Source organism: Silurus meridionalis, chromosome 10 (assembly GCF_014805685.1).
Source record: "Silurus meridionalis isolate SWU-2019-XX chromosome 10, ASM1480568v1, whole genome shotgun sequence".
NCBI classification, from domain to species: Eukaryota; Metazoa; Chordata; class Actinopteri; order Siluriformes; family Siluridae; genus Silurus; species Silurus meridionalis.
Window position 1 is genome coordinate 22,808,461 of NC_060893.1, and position 14,897 is coordinate 22,823,357.

Below are 14,897 nucleotides of genomic sequence, written 5' to 3' on the forward strand. Positions count from 1 at the left end.
AACACAACCTTCCTCACCCAGGTGACACGATTCGGGTATTTGTTGCGCGTTTCGTACGAAAGCGTCCTGATTCGTTTCCGCGTCGACGTAATGGAACCTGTCGTTTCCTTGTCCGTTTCCGTTCGTCTCGAGACGCCACCTCCGTTTGAAGAACAAATCTCAGCGTGTCGTGAGTGATTGGCTGCCAATTACCCTTCAGCGCCGAAGCCAACAGCACCGGAGTGACAGAAATAAGCAGGTGAAATCATTTTCCGAGCCAAACAACATATGGGCAGCATTGTTCCACAAGCTGTTTGATGATTCAGGTTGTCCCTCTACTCTGCCAATTTGCATTGAAATGATTCCGGGTTGTTACTGTCCCCGCGTTGTCACGTGGCGCTATATAATAATGAGATGGTCCCTTTGTTTATCCCTTACTCAACATTATTGCATGCGTGTCTTTCATTAGAGCGTCTGCATGTTTTATGTGTTTTACTCCATGAGACCTCATGAAGAAGAAACCTTGAGAGGAACCAGACTCTGAAGGAAATCCATCTTTATTTAGGAGACATCCAGACATCCATTCATTATAGTGAGTGCAAAACTGTTCGTAGCAGATGCAGTTCTAAACCATTGTAGCAGATTCTTTATATTTACATTTATGCCATTTGGCAGATGACATTATCCAGAGTGATTTACAACTAAGCAGTTGAGTGTCAAGGGCCTTTCTTAACGGCCAAGAAGTGGCATCTTGGTGGTTGAACCTGTGACCTTCTGATACAGAGGCCAATACAGGGTCCACTGTAGTCCAAGTCTATCCTTATGGTTCTTGTGTTGTTTATGTGGACCCATCCTCAGCTGCAGTGAGTGGTTTCCAAGTAAAGAGAATTCTATACATTATGGATCAGGCAGGTCTAGAGAGCAGAAAAAGACAGGATCACTGGTATCTTAGGAGCATGTGTAGGTCACCACACACACACACACAGAGGTGGAGAGAGATTATTAAGTAGCCAAACTGTCTTGTTATAGTTAAAAACACAACGGTCAAAAGCAGGGACTCTGGCAAGGCTAAAAAAACAGAGCCAGAAGGTCACACAGATATGTGGGAATTCTGGAGGAAAAAAAATGGATTCCTGCAACTGTTAAATGAACCTAATGAACTGGAAACTCATTAAAATCTTCTCTTCCATAAGTTCAAGTGAGGAACTCCTGCTATGAAGAGATCAACCCTGATGAACAGAAGGTTAGCGAGTGAGTGGAAATCCTACGATAGAAAGCCACAACCGCCTTCTCTGAACTGCTTGGAGCTTTAATTGGATCCTGTCTTACTACTTCATTTATATGATTGAAAATGTTTGCAGAATTTAGAGATATAAACACATTTTTTTTATTAGTGCTCCAAATATACGTAGGTGCATTTCCTCCAGAAATAACCTAGTTAACTTATTTCTGAAAACTTAATTTGAATAGTTTTTATCTTTTATAAACATAGAAATGAAAAATTTCTTCTTATTATTTATTGGTTAGGAAAGGAAAGGGTATAATATTATTACTTCTACTTCTTAATACACTTTCCTTGTCTGTACAAAAGTGTATAATATATGGCCAAAAGATTTGCAGATACCTAAACATAAAATTCTTTCTGCACATCGCATTCCAAATTTAGACTTCATTCACTGTTATAATAACTTCCACTCTTCTGGGAAGATGTTCCACTGGATTTTGTGGAGATTCATTGTCAATAGGGTGTTAGAAAAGTCAAGTACTGATGTAAGCAGTCTTGTAATGTATTTGAGTAAATGTATTTCGTTACTGTACTTAAGTACATTTTTGGCTACTTTCTAGTTTTGCTGAGCATCAAAGATATGAGCAACTTTTACTCTCTACTGAACTACATTTATGATTCAGTACATTTACTTTTTACTCCACTGTCTTTAATGTGACTCAGAAGAAGAAATACAAAGAACACAGCATAGCAAAATCTTTATTGGTTATGTACATGAAACAGAATTGAGAAGTTTACCTCTTGACTCTTTTAGTCCCAGTTGTTTGTTCTTTTGTCCTGTGACTTTGTCATATATATATATATATATATATATATATATATATATATATATATATATATATATATATATATATATATATGGTGTATGTAGACGTGTTGGGGATCTGCTTCTGGTGTTTGTAAACGTGTTGGGGATCTGCTTCTTGGTGTTTGTAGACGTGATGGGGATCTGCTTATTGGTGTATGTAGACGTGTTGGTGATCTTGTTATTGGTGTATGTAAATGTGTTTGGGGATCTGATTATTGGTGTATGTAGACGTGTTGGGGATCTGATTATTGGTGTATGTAGATGTGTTGAGGATCTGATTATTGGTGTTGTAGATATGTGGGGGATCTGATTATTGGTGTATGTAGACGTGTTGGGGGATCTGCTTATTGGTGTATGTAGACGTGTTGGGGGATCTGCTTATTGGTGTATGTAGACGTGTTGGCGGATCTGATTATTGTTGTATGTAGACCTGTTGGGGATCTGATTATTTGTATATGTAGACGTGTTGGGGGATCTGATTATTGGTGTATGTAGACGTGTTGGGGATCTGCTTATTGGTGTTTGTAGACGTGATGGGGATCTGCTTCTTGGTGTATGTAGACGTGATGGGGATCTGCTTATTGGTGTATGTAGATGTGATGGGGATCTGCTTATTGGTGTATGTAGATGTGATGGGGATCTGCTTATTGGTGTATGTAGACGTGTTGGTGGGATCTGCTTATTGGTGTATGTAGACGTGATGGGGATCTGATTATTGGTGTATGTAGACGTGTTGGTGATCTTGTTATTGGTGTATGTAGACGTGTTGGGGGATCTGATTTTTGGTGTATGTAGAAGTGTTGGGGATCTGCTTATTGGTGTATGTAGACGTGTTGGGGATCTTCTTATGGTGTATGTAGACGTGATGGGGATCTGCTAATTGGTGTATATAGACGTGATGGGGGATCTGCTTATTGGTGTATGTAGACGAGTTGGTGATCTGCTTATTGGTGTATATAGACGTGATGGGGATCTGCTTATTGGTGTATGTAGACGTGTTGGGGGATCTGCTTATTGGTGTACGTAGACGTGTTGGCGGATCTGATTATTTGTATATGTAGACGTGTTGGGTATTTGCTTTTTGAAAATGTAACATTTTATATCATTTCTGATCAAAGGATCTAAATAAACAAATGAAATCCAAAGATTGGTTCATTTTGAAGAACAAGATTCAAAAAACCAAGTCACTATAATAATCTGATCTTCTCTTCAGTAATATTGACCATAATTTGAGTTGTCCATTGATTTCTAATGGTTTGTCTACTTTGTGACATGATACTGTCATTTTATAATTTTGTTAATTGACAATCCCTTTTTTAAATAAAAGATTTGTCTTATTTCTTTTCTAAGATCTGAACAGGTCCTGAGACACAATACACAATTCACAAGCAGCTGTTCTGCATCATGAACAGACTCCCGTTACTCAGTGTGAGATAATTGCACGGCTCCCGAATCACTCAAATGTTCATGCAAAATGCATCATGATGGATGTGAACCTAAACATCTGTTCGAATGAATTTTTCACCCCGAATGCTATACTCGAGTGCATTTACTGTACTCCTTTACCGCTGGATGAAACATTTAGCACAGCAAAGGCAGCCAGGACAGAGGATGAGTTATGAGCAAAGACGTGATCACGGCTCCAGAGCATGCATGACCACTCCTCGACACAGAACAGGCCTCAGGAGCACTTCAGCAGCTTCAAAGCTTTTTCAAAAACTCTATAAAGAGTGTTCTTAATGTGCACTGAGGTAAATCCCTGTCCTTCTCCCTCTCTCTTTTTTTTTCTCTTGATCTATTCTGTCTCAGTTTCATTCAGGATTTTACTTAACACTTCTTTTCATAAGATTTGTCTTTGGGTAAGTGCTTTCAAGGATACATCATGTGTATCAGTAATATTATTTTTCTTCAATTACAATGAATTTTAAATACAGGACACGGCACTTGTACCTTGACAACCATTTAATTGTACCTGCACATGGGTTGTGTATTGGGAAACAAGCTGAAAAAGTACACTACCCGTTTGTAATGGGGTTTATGCAGTGCATAGGGGCGCCACAAATGGGGCATGCATGTATTTATTCTTGTATTTACCGCTCTTTTTTGCAATCGGGTCACCAAACATGATCTAGCATACCCTTCAGCAATGTGCAGTTGCACCTGAGGTTCTGTGTGATGTCAAAGTAGCTAAGGTTACAAATACTTGTGTTTGTCTTGATTTCTGTTCTAGTTTGGTCTCTGATCCTGTTCTGTGATTGGTTTGTTAGCTGACTGTGTGCATCTGTTCTGTGTTTAGATCTCTTTAGTTTCACCGTCCAATCAAAGTCCAAGTCCAAAATCCAAGCTTTTGTATACTATACTATATTATAGTTTACCTTTATCTGGTTACTATAGAAACACTTACACATTGATACTATAGCTTTTGATCTGTTAATATAGAAATCTGTTACTATAGAAACACTACTATTGAAACTATAGACACGTGTGCATTAATATAAATTACAATATTAGTATTACTACTGAAACACTAAGGTATTCATTTCAACTATTAGTTACTATAGAAATGTATATAGACACACTAATATAATACAAATATAAAGACTATGAAATTAAAAGAAAAGATAAATCAGTTACTATAGAAATCTGTTATTATAGAAACACTAAGAAATCAGTATAAACTATTTGTTACTACAGAAATCAGTTACTTTAGGAATCAGTTGCTATGCAAATGTTTTTTCTGAATTTAATTACGATAGAATCTGTTACTACAAAAATGTTTTACTATAGAAACATTTATATAAATGACTGGTTACTATAGAATTCTGTTACTGTAGAAATTTGTTAGTATAAAAACATTTATATAAATTATGGGTTACTATAGAATTCTGTTACTGTAGAAATTTGTTACTATAGAAACCGGTTACTATCGAAATCTGGTTACAATATGAATCTGTTATAATAATCTGGTATAAAAATTGGTTACTATATAAACTGGTTTACTATATAAACAATGTAATAGAAATGAGTAACTATAAATATCTGCTACTATTAGAAACACTAAGACATTAATATAAACCATTTTTTTTGTTTACTAATGAAATTTGTTACTGTGGAAAAATGTTTTTTTTAAACAACTCTGTTACTATAGAAACGCTCAGCCATTGATATAAACTATTAGACGATTATTATTTTTTCAAAAACATTGGCACATTAATATAAACTAATCTATTAAAAGAGAAATCTGGTACTATAGAAACACAAACATTAATATAACTAGACCTTTCTGACCAATCAGAATTCAGAAATTCATTCACACTGATATATAAAATGTATAAACGTTATACTGAATATGAAATGCACTGCTTGATATTCTGAAGCTACACTGATGGGAAAGTATAATCAGGGAACACACAGTTTTTCATCTCCCAGCTCTCTCTCACACACACACACACACACACACACACACACACACACACACAAACAACTTGTCCTTAATGTCGCTTTTGAATGTCAATGTCCTCTATGTCATGCTATTTTTTTTTCCATCTGTCTGTCTCTTGGTTCTTCAGCCATGTTTCCATCGGAATCAGATAAGAACTCGTTTCTGCATATCGGAGCTGACAGGTTTAAATCACTATTCCTTCACACGGCTCTCGTTTTTTCCCCCCGTTTTTCAATAAATGTCCTTTTCATCATTGGACATATTCGAGGGAGATTAACTGTCCTTGTGAGCGAGTAAAATTGAATCAAGGCCTCATTTGAATGTCGCCTCATTATTTCACAAGACCGATATCGTCAAAAAAACGGACGTGGTTGGAAATCAGAATGTGCGCAGAGAAAAATGGAAAAAAAATATGTAGACGACAGACATCTAACATTACAATCTGATTTACTTTTTTCATTCGTTTCTTTTTTTCTCTGTTAATATGCATGCAGTAAAAATGTATTTATATATTAGTCACTATGTAGGAAATGCTACTTTGTGTTGTATAAATTAGAGGCCTTACAGCTTTTTAGCTAAATCGACTCTGTAATTAAAGTGCATTCATCCAAACTGACGTCTCTTCTCTTGCCACATTTGAGGTAATTATAGATTTGACCGAAGCAATAATGAGTTTATTAGTATTATTCACACGGCTGTTTACTGAAGACACGCCGGGCGCTGATCTCTGTCGTGAGTGTTCGAGACGAGCTTTCAGTGCTAATGTGCTTTTCTTTTCAATGAAGAACAAAACAAGTGAAATAACATGCACAAACGAGCTTCAGTGAGAAAGTATTCACTCCCACCCTTAGTTTATATTAAATAGATACACCTATGCATCAAAACTCCATAACATCCAAAGTTCTCTTTAATTAATCCTCATGCCATCACATGGAGTTTTTCTTTCACCACAGTCACCACTGGTTTACTCATTAGGAATAAACTGATAGGGACTCATTTATAAATGACTGAATTATAAATGTTCTCTTTAATTGGAGACCACTCTATGTATCTGGGGACGGTTCCACATGAACAGCCAAAAGATCCATGAAGTGACTGAGCAACTTTGATAATAAATTTTGACTGTAATTAATTAATATCAACCGTCTACTACAATAGCCGAAGACCCCTTCTTCTTCGTCTTCTTCTTTCAGCTGCTCTCATTAGGGGTCGCCACAGCAGATCATCCGTCTCCATACCCCCCTGTCCTCTACATCTGCCTCTTTCACACCAACTACCTGCATGTCTTATTTCAGCCGAGTCAAATCAGCAGAGGAGCTTCTCTGGGAGAAAGAGAACTCCCATAGCGAATGAGCACACAAGAAAAAAATGGAACTGACAACAGAAAAACAACAATGGAGAGGGAATGCGTAAGAAAGGATTTTCCACCTTTAGTGCATTTTCTTCTTATCTGTTTCTTTTTACAAGAAAGAAGACCTGACAATTCCAGTGCCAACGAAGCAGACGTGATTGTAAAAAGCTACACAAATCCGTTTTAACACATCTGGCGTAACGATTACGCCAGATGTGAACGCTGCTCGCTTTATATATATATATATATATATACACACTTCTGGCTCTCCAGGTTCTGTATTCGAATACAGACTACTGCCACCTGCTGGTATGGGTGTGCCCCTACCGTAATACTGCATTTCTTTATAAGATTGATGGTATCTATAAACGTGGCATTATAATGATGGTATTAAGAGGTGGATTGATTTAGCTAGGACACCACTGAAGACAGGTGTCAAATGCATTCACTCGGATTTTCACAGTAATAGAGGGTTGAATACTTACGTATTTAATCATCACAGCCGAACTCAAGGTGAAAACGTGAATAATAAAACCGTATGCCCCTTGATTTGGGGGGAGGGTAAAGAATTCTATCACATGATATTTTCAGGTCAATGTCAAAGCATACAAAAGTATATCGTAATAAATAAATCGCGATAAACGTCTACGTTCTAGACATTAGGCATTGCAATATTGCTCGATTATTTCAAAACCCCCTTGGTGATCTGGGAGTATGAAATGAAATGACATGCAATTTGAGACCTAAATTGCATTGAAATCGTGATTGGGCCTCGTTCCGCTGTCAGGCGATCATACTCATCCTGATTGAATGGAAATAAAGCTCGGGCCAACTGCAAGAGGACAATACGAGCTGTCAGGTTCCTCCTTTTTCCCACTAATAACTTGACATAGAGCAGGATGGAGCGTGTTTGACAGGCGCTTTCAGGGAGCCACCTCGGCGTGACTGAGGACAGACGGAGCTGTCAGCGAGTCCCGGATTGTTTACTCTGTGGAGAAATGAGCCGATGACTCGGAGCTTTATTGCTTCTTGGTGTGGGTTGTATTTCAGAATCACACCTCAGACACCCATGGGCCATCCAGGGGCAAGTCCTGCTGCAGTCGGAGATTACCCAGAAGCTACTGCTCTCACACTGCCATGACCTTCTAGGAAGAGTTTCGAGAACAAAATATGTTTTTTTTTATCCGCTCGGTCACTCGGCTATTATCAGGATAAAATTGGCGTAAGTGGATTTTGTACAATGCGCAAGCTTTTAAATAGCATTAGCAGGCTTAACAGTTTGACATGGTCAACCTCAATTCGAACATAAATCTGGACATAGACCTACAATACCAAAAGTTTGTGGACCCCTAAGCGTAAGATTTTTGTAGGTGCTTTTAGAACATCCAATTCCACATCGCTGTTATAATAACTTCCACCCTTGAGAATGTTGTGAAGATTTATTCAGTCACAGGGGTGTCAGTAAAGTCAGGAACTGCTGTAGGTGAGGTGAGGAGACCTGAGGTGCAGTCAGTGTTCACATTCATTTATTAGGAGCTTTACAGCAGGAGATCTTCCACTCTAACTCATGTAAAGCATGTTTTAATGGAGCTGGCTTGGTGCATATGGACATTGTGATGCTGGAACAGGTTTCCTAGTTCAAGCAATGGGAAACTTTCATGCTCCCACATCTAAAGATCTCCAAAGACCAGATTTTTTGGTAACAGTTTGGGGAAGAACTACATATAGCTGGAGAAGTCAAGTTTCCAGACACTTTTTGTCCATATAGTGTTATTTCCACATGTATCAATGCTTGTTGTTGTTTTTTTCTCTGTTTCTACATATCCTTCTGATTTACAGCTTTACACGTTCTTCGGTTTTGACACATTGAACCAGCTTGTTGATGCTTGTCATGAAGAAATCCTAGCAGAAGAGACAAGGTTTTTGGATTTTTTTTCTTATTCTTTATTCCATCTATTTTTTTGTATTTTGTTTTTCTGTGAATACAAACACTGTGGCAAAAGCAAACTCCCCTGCTGTTTGCAGTTCCAACCAAACCATTTTTTTCCATTCGGATGTTGTTGTTGTTGTTGTTGTTTATTTTTCAGTATGTAGACCATATCAAGACACCACACACAAATCCACTCACTATATTTTTGTAACAGAGCAACTTACAGTTTATTTCTACAATGAAGTATTTGGTATTAAGAGCCTTGCTGAAGGGCCCAGGAGGGACACAGTGGTGGAGCTGGGATTTGAATTTGACCCAAACTCCAACTTCATTCCCATTTCATTCCCATTCCCTTCTTGCACGGTTTGGAAGTTTGAAGGAAATCAGAGAACCATAAGGAAATGTGATGTGAGACGAACACAAGAGCTGAGGATTGAACCAGGAATCGACCATTTCTTATTTAAACATTTTAAAAGGTTTTGCTTCTAAAACTGAAGGCTACACAAAGCCGAAGAAGGATTTCGGTCAAGGGGGAAACAAAATCTTGTTTTTGGAAATCTCTGGGAATTTTGTGTATTACAGTACACTAGCATGTACATGATGAGACTGTATCAGGGGATGAACTGTACATTCTATTAAAGCTTAGTATTTGGGTGAATAGGTGGATAAAGGGGTGCCAAAACTTTTGTCCTTAATGCTAAATACAATATAGCGGCAAAAGTATTGGGACACCTGACTTTTCCAGCCATATATGTTTCTTTCACAAACTATTACCACAAAATTAGAGGCACACGGTTGTATAAGCCGTCTTTGGATGAGTTAGCATGAAATTTCCCTTTCGCTTGAGCAAGGAGATTCAAACCCTGTGCACAAAGCCATCTCCATGATCTTAAGTGTCCTGCTACAGAACAACTTTGGGATGAAGGTAAACACTGACTGCACCCCAGGTCTTCTCATCTCACCTACATCAGTACCTGACTTTACGAACACCCTTGTGGACGAATGAATCTCCACAAGCACACTCCAACATCTAGTAGAACATCTTCCCAGAAGAATGGAGGTCCTTATAACCTTATAATGGCAAATAGGGACTAAATGTGGAATGGGTCCACCAAATCTAAACCGTTTTATTTCGCCATTTTTATTTTGCAGACCTCACATAGGGCCAAAATCACATGACAGCCCAATTGTCCCAAATGCACATATTCAAGAGTTTCATTGATTCCATTAACAAAGAAACACAATGCAGAGACGAGACAAGTCACACCTGCTGAGTGTATTTTTCGTTCTTATTTTAGCCTCTCTAATCAAGTCTCAGCATAGCCGTAGGTTCTTCAGGGTTTTTTCATTCTCACTGCTTGTTTGTTGCTGTTTTTCTATGAAAAATTCGGCACTTGCCTCCTCCTCCTCCCGCGCTCTGTAGATCTCCATGCTCACAACATTTACACCACTAAATTAAACCTGTTATGCTTGTATAAGTTCAGCTCTACACATATACACCACACAGACATCACTGTTTCACTGTAGCTCCTGAACCGTCCTGAGAGTTACAGTGAAAGTCATTATGAAATATGTACAAGCAATGTATATTTCATTTTCTACTCTGTATGCTGTTCCCTTTTTAACCCTGGTCTTTTGTTAACACGTTTTCATTCACTTTTCATATTTTATCACCAAAAAAAAGTGGTGTGTCATCAGGAAAAAAACAGCGAATACAATCCTATTGCTTCCGAATTACAATCAGCAGGTTTTTTTGAAGTCAAAGGCAAATTACAAGCCAAAACGTTTAGCGTCAAAAGACCTCATCTGGATCCATAAGGTTATAGAAAAACCGTAATGAGGCACATGAATGAACCTGGAACTCAATTTTCCTGCCGGATTTTCGACATGTTTGCTGACATTTGCCTCCTAAGTGTGAGCAGCTACAAGGCTCGAGCAAACACACACGTCTCAGAAGGAATATTGTGGCTCACCGATGAGATAAACAGTTACAGATTTAATTGTGCATGCACCTACACTGTTGCTGGATTTCTAGCTAAGCTAGGATAGAGAACATTTCTTGTGAGATTAGCCGAGTGTAATCAGCTAGTTTTGCTAGTTTTTTGCAATCTAATGTAGTTCTGTTTACTATGTTCATTTCTTTATGCTTTAGGACTAAAGTTGCTATGAACAGTTTTGCATTTAAGTGTCTATCATTGAACAGCTGATAACCTCAACAATGATAGAACTATATTAAATAGACATTCGGTGCCACCCAGATGAGGATGTGTTTCCTTTTCAGTCTGGTTTCTCTTAAAGTTTCTTCCTCATGCCATCACATGGAGTTTTTCTTTCACCACAGTTTACTCATAACTGATAGGGGCTGATTTATAAATGCCTGAATTATAAATGTTCTCTTTAATTGGAGAGCACTCTATGCATCTGGGGACGGTTCCACATGAACAGCCAATGAAGATCCATGAAGTGACTGAGCAACTTTGACAATGGATTTTGACTGTAATTAATTAATATCTACAGTCTACTACAATAGCCAAAGACCCCTTTTTCTTCTACTTTTTCTTCTTCTTCTTTCGGCTGCTCCCATGTCCTCTACATCTGCCTCTTTCAAACCAACTACCTGCATGTCTTCCCTCACCACATCCATAAACCTCCTCCTTGGTCTTCCTCTTTTCCTCCTTCCTGGTGGCTCCATCCTCAGCATTCTCCTACTGATATACCCCATGTCCCTCCTCTGCACATGTCCAAACCATCTCAATCTCACCTCCCCCACTTTCTCTCCAAAACGTCCTATATGCGCTGTCCCTCTAATAAACTCATTTCTAATCCTGTCCATCGTCGTCACTCCCAACGAAAACCTCAACATCTGCAGCTCTGCTACTTCCAGCTGCAGTGACTGATCAATTTAATTTCACTGTAGTTACTGCAGGTCTGCACATCTCCCTTATTCTTAAAGATCAGTACCAGCAAACACTTTTTCCATTCCTCAGGCATCTTCTCACCCCCAAAATCTTTACCCATCTGGTTAAAAACTCCACTGCATCTCTCCTAAACATCTCCATGCTTCTACCGGTATGTCATCTGGTCCAACCGACTTTCCACTCTTCATCCTCTTAATCACTGCTCTCACTTCCTCCTTACTAATCCTATCCACTTCCTGCTTCACCATCTCCACATCATCCAACCTTCTCTCTCTCTGATTTACCTCATTCATCAGCTGCTCAAAATACTCCCTCCATCTTCTCAACACTCTCCTCACTAGTCAACACATTTCCCTCTCCATCCTTTATTGCTCTAACTTGCAGCACATCCTTCCCAGCTCGGTCTCTCTGCCTGGCCAATCAGTACAAATCCTTTTCTCCTTCATTAATGTTCAACTTCTCCTACAGCTCTTCGTATGCCTTTTCCTTGGCTTTCACCACATCCCTCTTTACCTGCTGCCGCATCTCCTTGTACTCCTGCCTACTTTTCTAAAAAATGACTAAATAACCAAAAAAACATGTCCTATGTAATGTGTAAAAAACATATGATTTAAACCATGGTGTTGTGAGAAGTCCAGAAGTCAGACAGACCGAGAGGAAAGTTTTATTTTCAGCGTTGTTTAATGTTGCTGTTGTATTTGTAGTGCTGCTGTGGTGGAGTGCGAAAGTTCACCTCCTACACTTTATCACACCCATCTGCAGATCCTCACACCTGCTGCACATCTCTGTATAACGCAATAGGCCTCTGTCTCTGTGTGTGTGTGTGTGTGTGTGTGTGTGTGTGTGTGTGTGTGTGTGTGTGTGTGTGTGAGACTCAGGCCCAACCACAGGCATTCCGGCTGGAAGATTTTTTCCAGAAAACAGTGAAGAAGCTGTGAACATGAGCGTAAAGGGGTGTGAAGACCGAGGGCAGGAGGGGCGAGTCGTGTTTTGGAACACTTTCTGATTGCAGAAGATGAATGTCGACTTTCTGAACCTGAAAATCCCCAAAAGTGTGAGATCTGGGTTTTCTCTTTGACCTGTGAATGTTATCACTCTGAACTTGGAAGCAGGAGAAAGTTTGTTGTTGGTTGTTGTTTTTTTTCCTCGTTCCTTTGGGTCTCTGGTTCTAAAGATGATATGAATCACTCAGACTAGATAGCAAATGTTTGAGCAGATCCTTTTTAGGAAGCTCATATTTTATATTAAAATGATTTTAATGAGATTAAACATTATACACCAATTAGGGGCACAATTCTCTACCATTTTTCCCCAATTTGTACTTGAACTCACAAACTCCCAATCGTTTAAATTAAATACAAAGTCAGAAACAGGGGCTACTCGAGAAATAAACCCTGAGAGGACAGAGAGATAACTTTAGACACTAAGACAACAGAGGACCTTAAATACACACAGGGGTGAATAGACACAGGTGGAGACAATTGGTAACAAATGAGGGATACAGAGGCACAATGGCGACATCTAGTGGGTGAACAGTGGAAATATAAGGAAAGAAAAAAATGTTTCGGTTTTTTTTATCTTAATGGCTACTAATTTTAATCGCACAATAGGGTACATTCTAAAACGTATAACATGGAAAAGCTTAATGGTTTAACACGATGACGGCGAAGACCAAACTCAGTGAACACATTAATAATAAAGCATACTATGTATATACAAGCAGTTTGATCGAGTTTGGTCTTCTAATAAACGCTGTGTTATCGCATCTAGTCCACGTTAAGCCTTTTCCTTGACAGTTTCTATGGTGGAGAACAAAACTTAATGTGTAATTAATTGTTCGTATTCTGGACTCACAATAGTCTAATATGAATTGTAAATGTGATGCATCTTTATTAAAAACCATTTGCCAAATGTTAGCTGGATTTGGACATTCGAACTCGGTTGCTGAAGTCAAATAGTCGCTTTTAAACCTGAAGAAGTTGTGATGGTTGTGTTTTATATGACCTTGGCTACATTAGTATGAGTAAGTAAACATGAAACCCTGCAGATGAGCTAAACTGCTTGTTAGGTCTATGATTGTTGCAGAGACACTCAGTGTGGGCTGCAGGTCCACTGATAACAATCATGTGAAGTAATCAAGCCTGAGTTCTCCTCCAATATTTGTTATTGTGAGGAATGCTCCTGAGACTGGGCTGCTGTAGCAAATACCGTTTTTTGTGTTGCTGTTCAATAAACTTTCCTGCAGTGATCAATACCAGAGAACTGAAGTTCACATAGTCCAGAACTCCAACATATCCAACATAAAGTCACTGAGAATTTAACTCTCTCACACACACACACACACACACACACACACACACACACACACACACCAGGCTTATCCAGCTAAGCAGAAAATGAATGTTTTACTTACTTCGCCTCCTATCTCAGGTTCCTGCTGTGAGATTTCCAATGAAAAAGAAGCACAGCACAAAGGATATTCCCCACTGTAGACCATCTGTAGTTCATCTCACCTGACAGGTAGCACAAGTCGCTTGGAGTTTATTTCTGGTGGGTGTGGACCCTCTGCTTCTTACTAGCTTTTTAGTTGCCTTGAGTGACTTATTTTTAATTGCTCACCATTGTTCCCAATAACCAATCACTAATCACCCCCCAGCAGCCAATCACTGATCACTATTTTTCCCACTATTGTTCCAAACAACCAGTCACTGATCACTATTGTTCCCAACAACCAATCACTGATCACTATTGTTCCTAACAACCAGTCACTGATCACTATTGTTCCCAACAACCAGTCACTGATCACCATTTTTCCCCAGCAGCCAATCACTGATCACTATTGTTCCCAACAACCAGTCACTGATCACTATTGTTCCCAACAACCAGTCACTGATCACTATTGTTCCCAACACCAGTCACTGATCACCATTTTTCCCCAGCAGCCAATCACTGATCACTATTGTTCTCAACAACTAATCACTGATCACCTTTTTTCCAATAACCTGTCCCTAATCACAATTGTTTTCAATAACCAGTCACTGATTACTATTGTTTCCAGAAACCAATAATTACCTTTTTCACCATCGTTCCCAGAAACCAGTCACTAATTACATCATTCTCAGCCATCGATTCACTGATCACCATCATTTGACATTTTCAATGTCAAATCACTAATCACCACTGT

The 14,897-nt window shown here is 38.9% G+C and overlaps 1 long non-coding RNA gene across 1 annotated transcript; it reads right to left on the reverse strand.

Annotated features, from left to right (window-relative positions):
* Positions 1-518: 518 nt before the first annotated feature.
* Positions 519-14,266, reverse strand: LOC124392868. Its single transcript, XR_006927234.1, has 2 exons — positions 14,127-14,266; positions 519-893 (listed from the first exon to the last, which is right to left on the reverse strand). It is a non-coding gene; the product is annotated as an uncharacterized LOC124392868 (long non-coding RNA).
* Between the last annotated feature and the right edge of the window lie 631 nt (positions 14,267-14,897).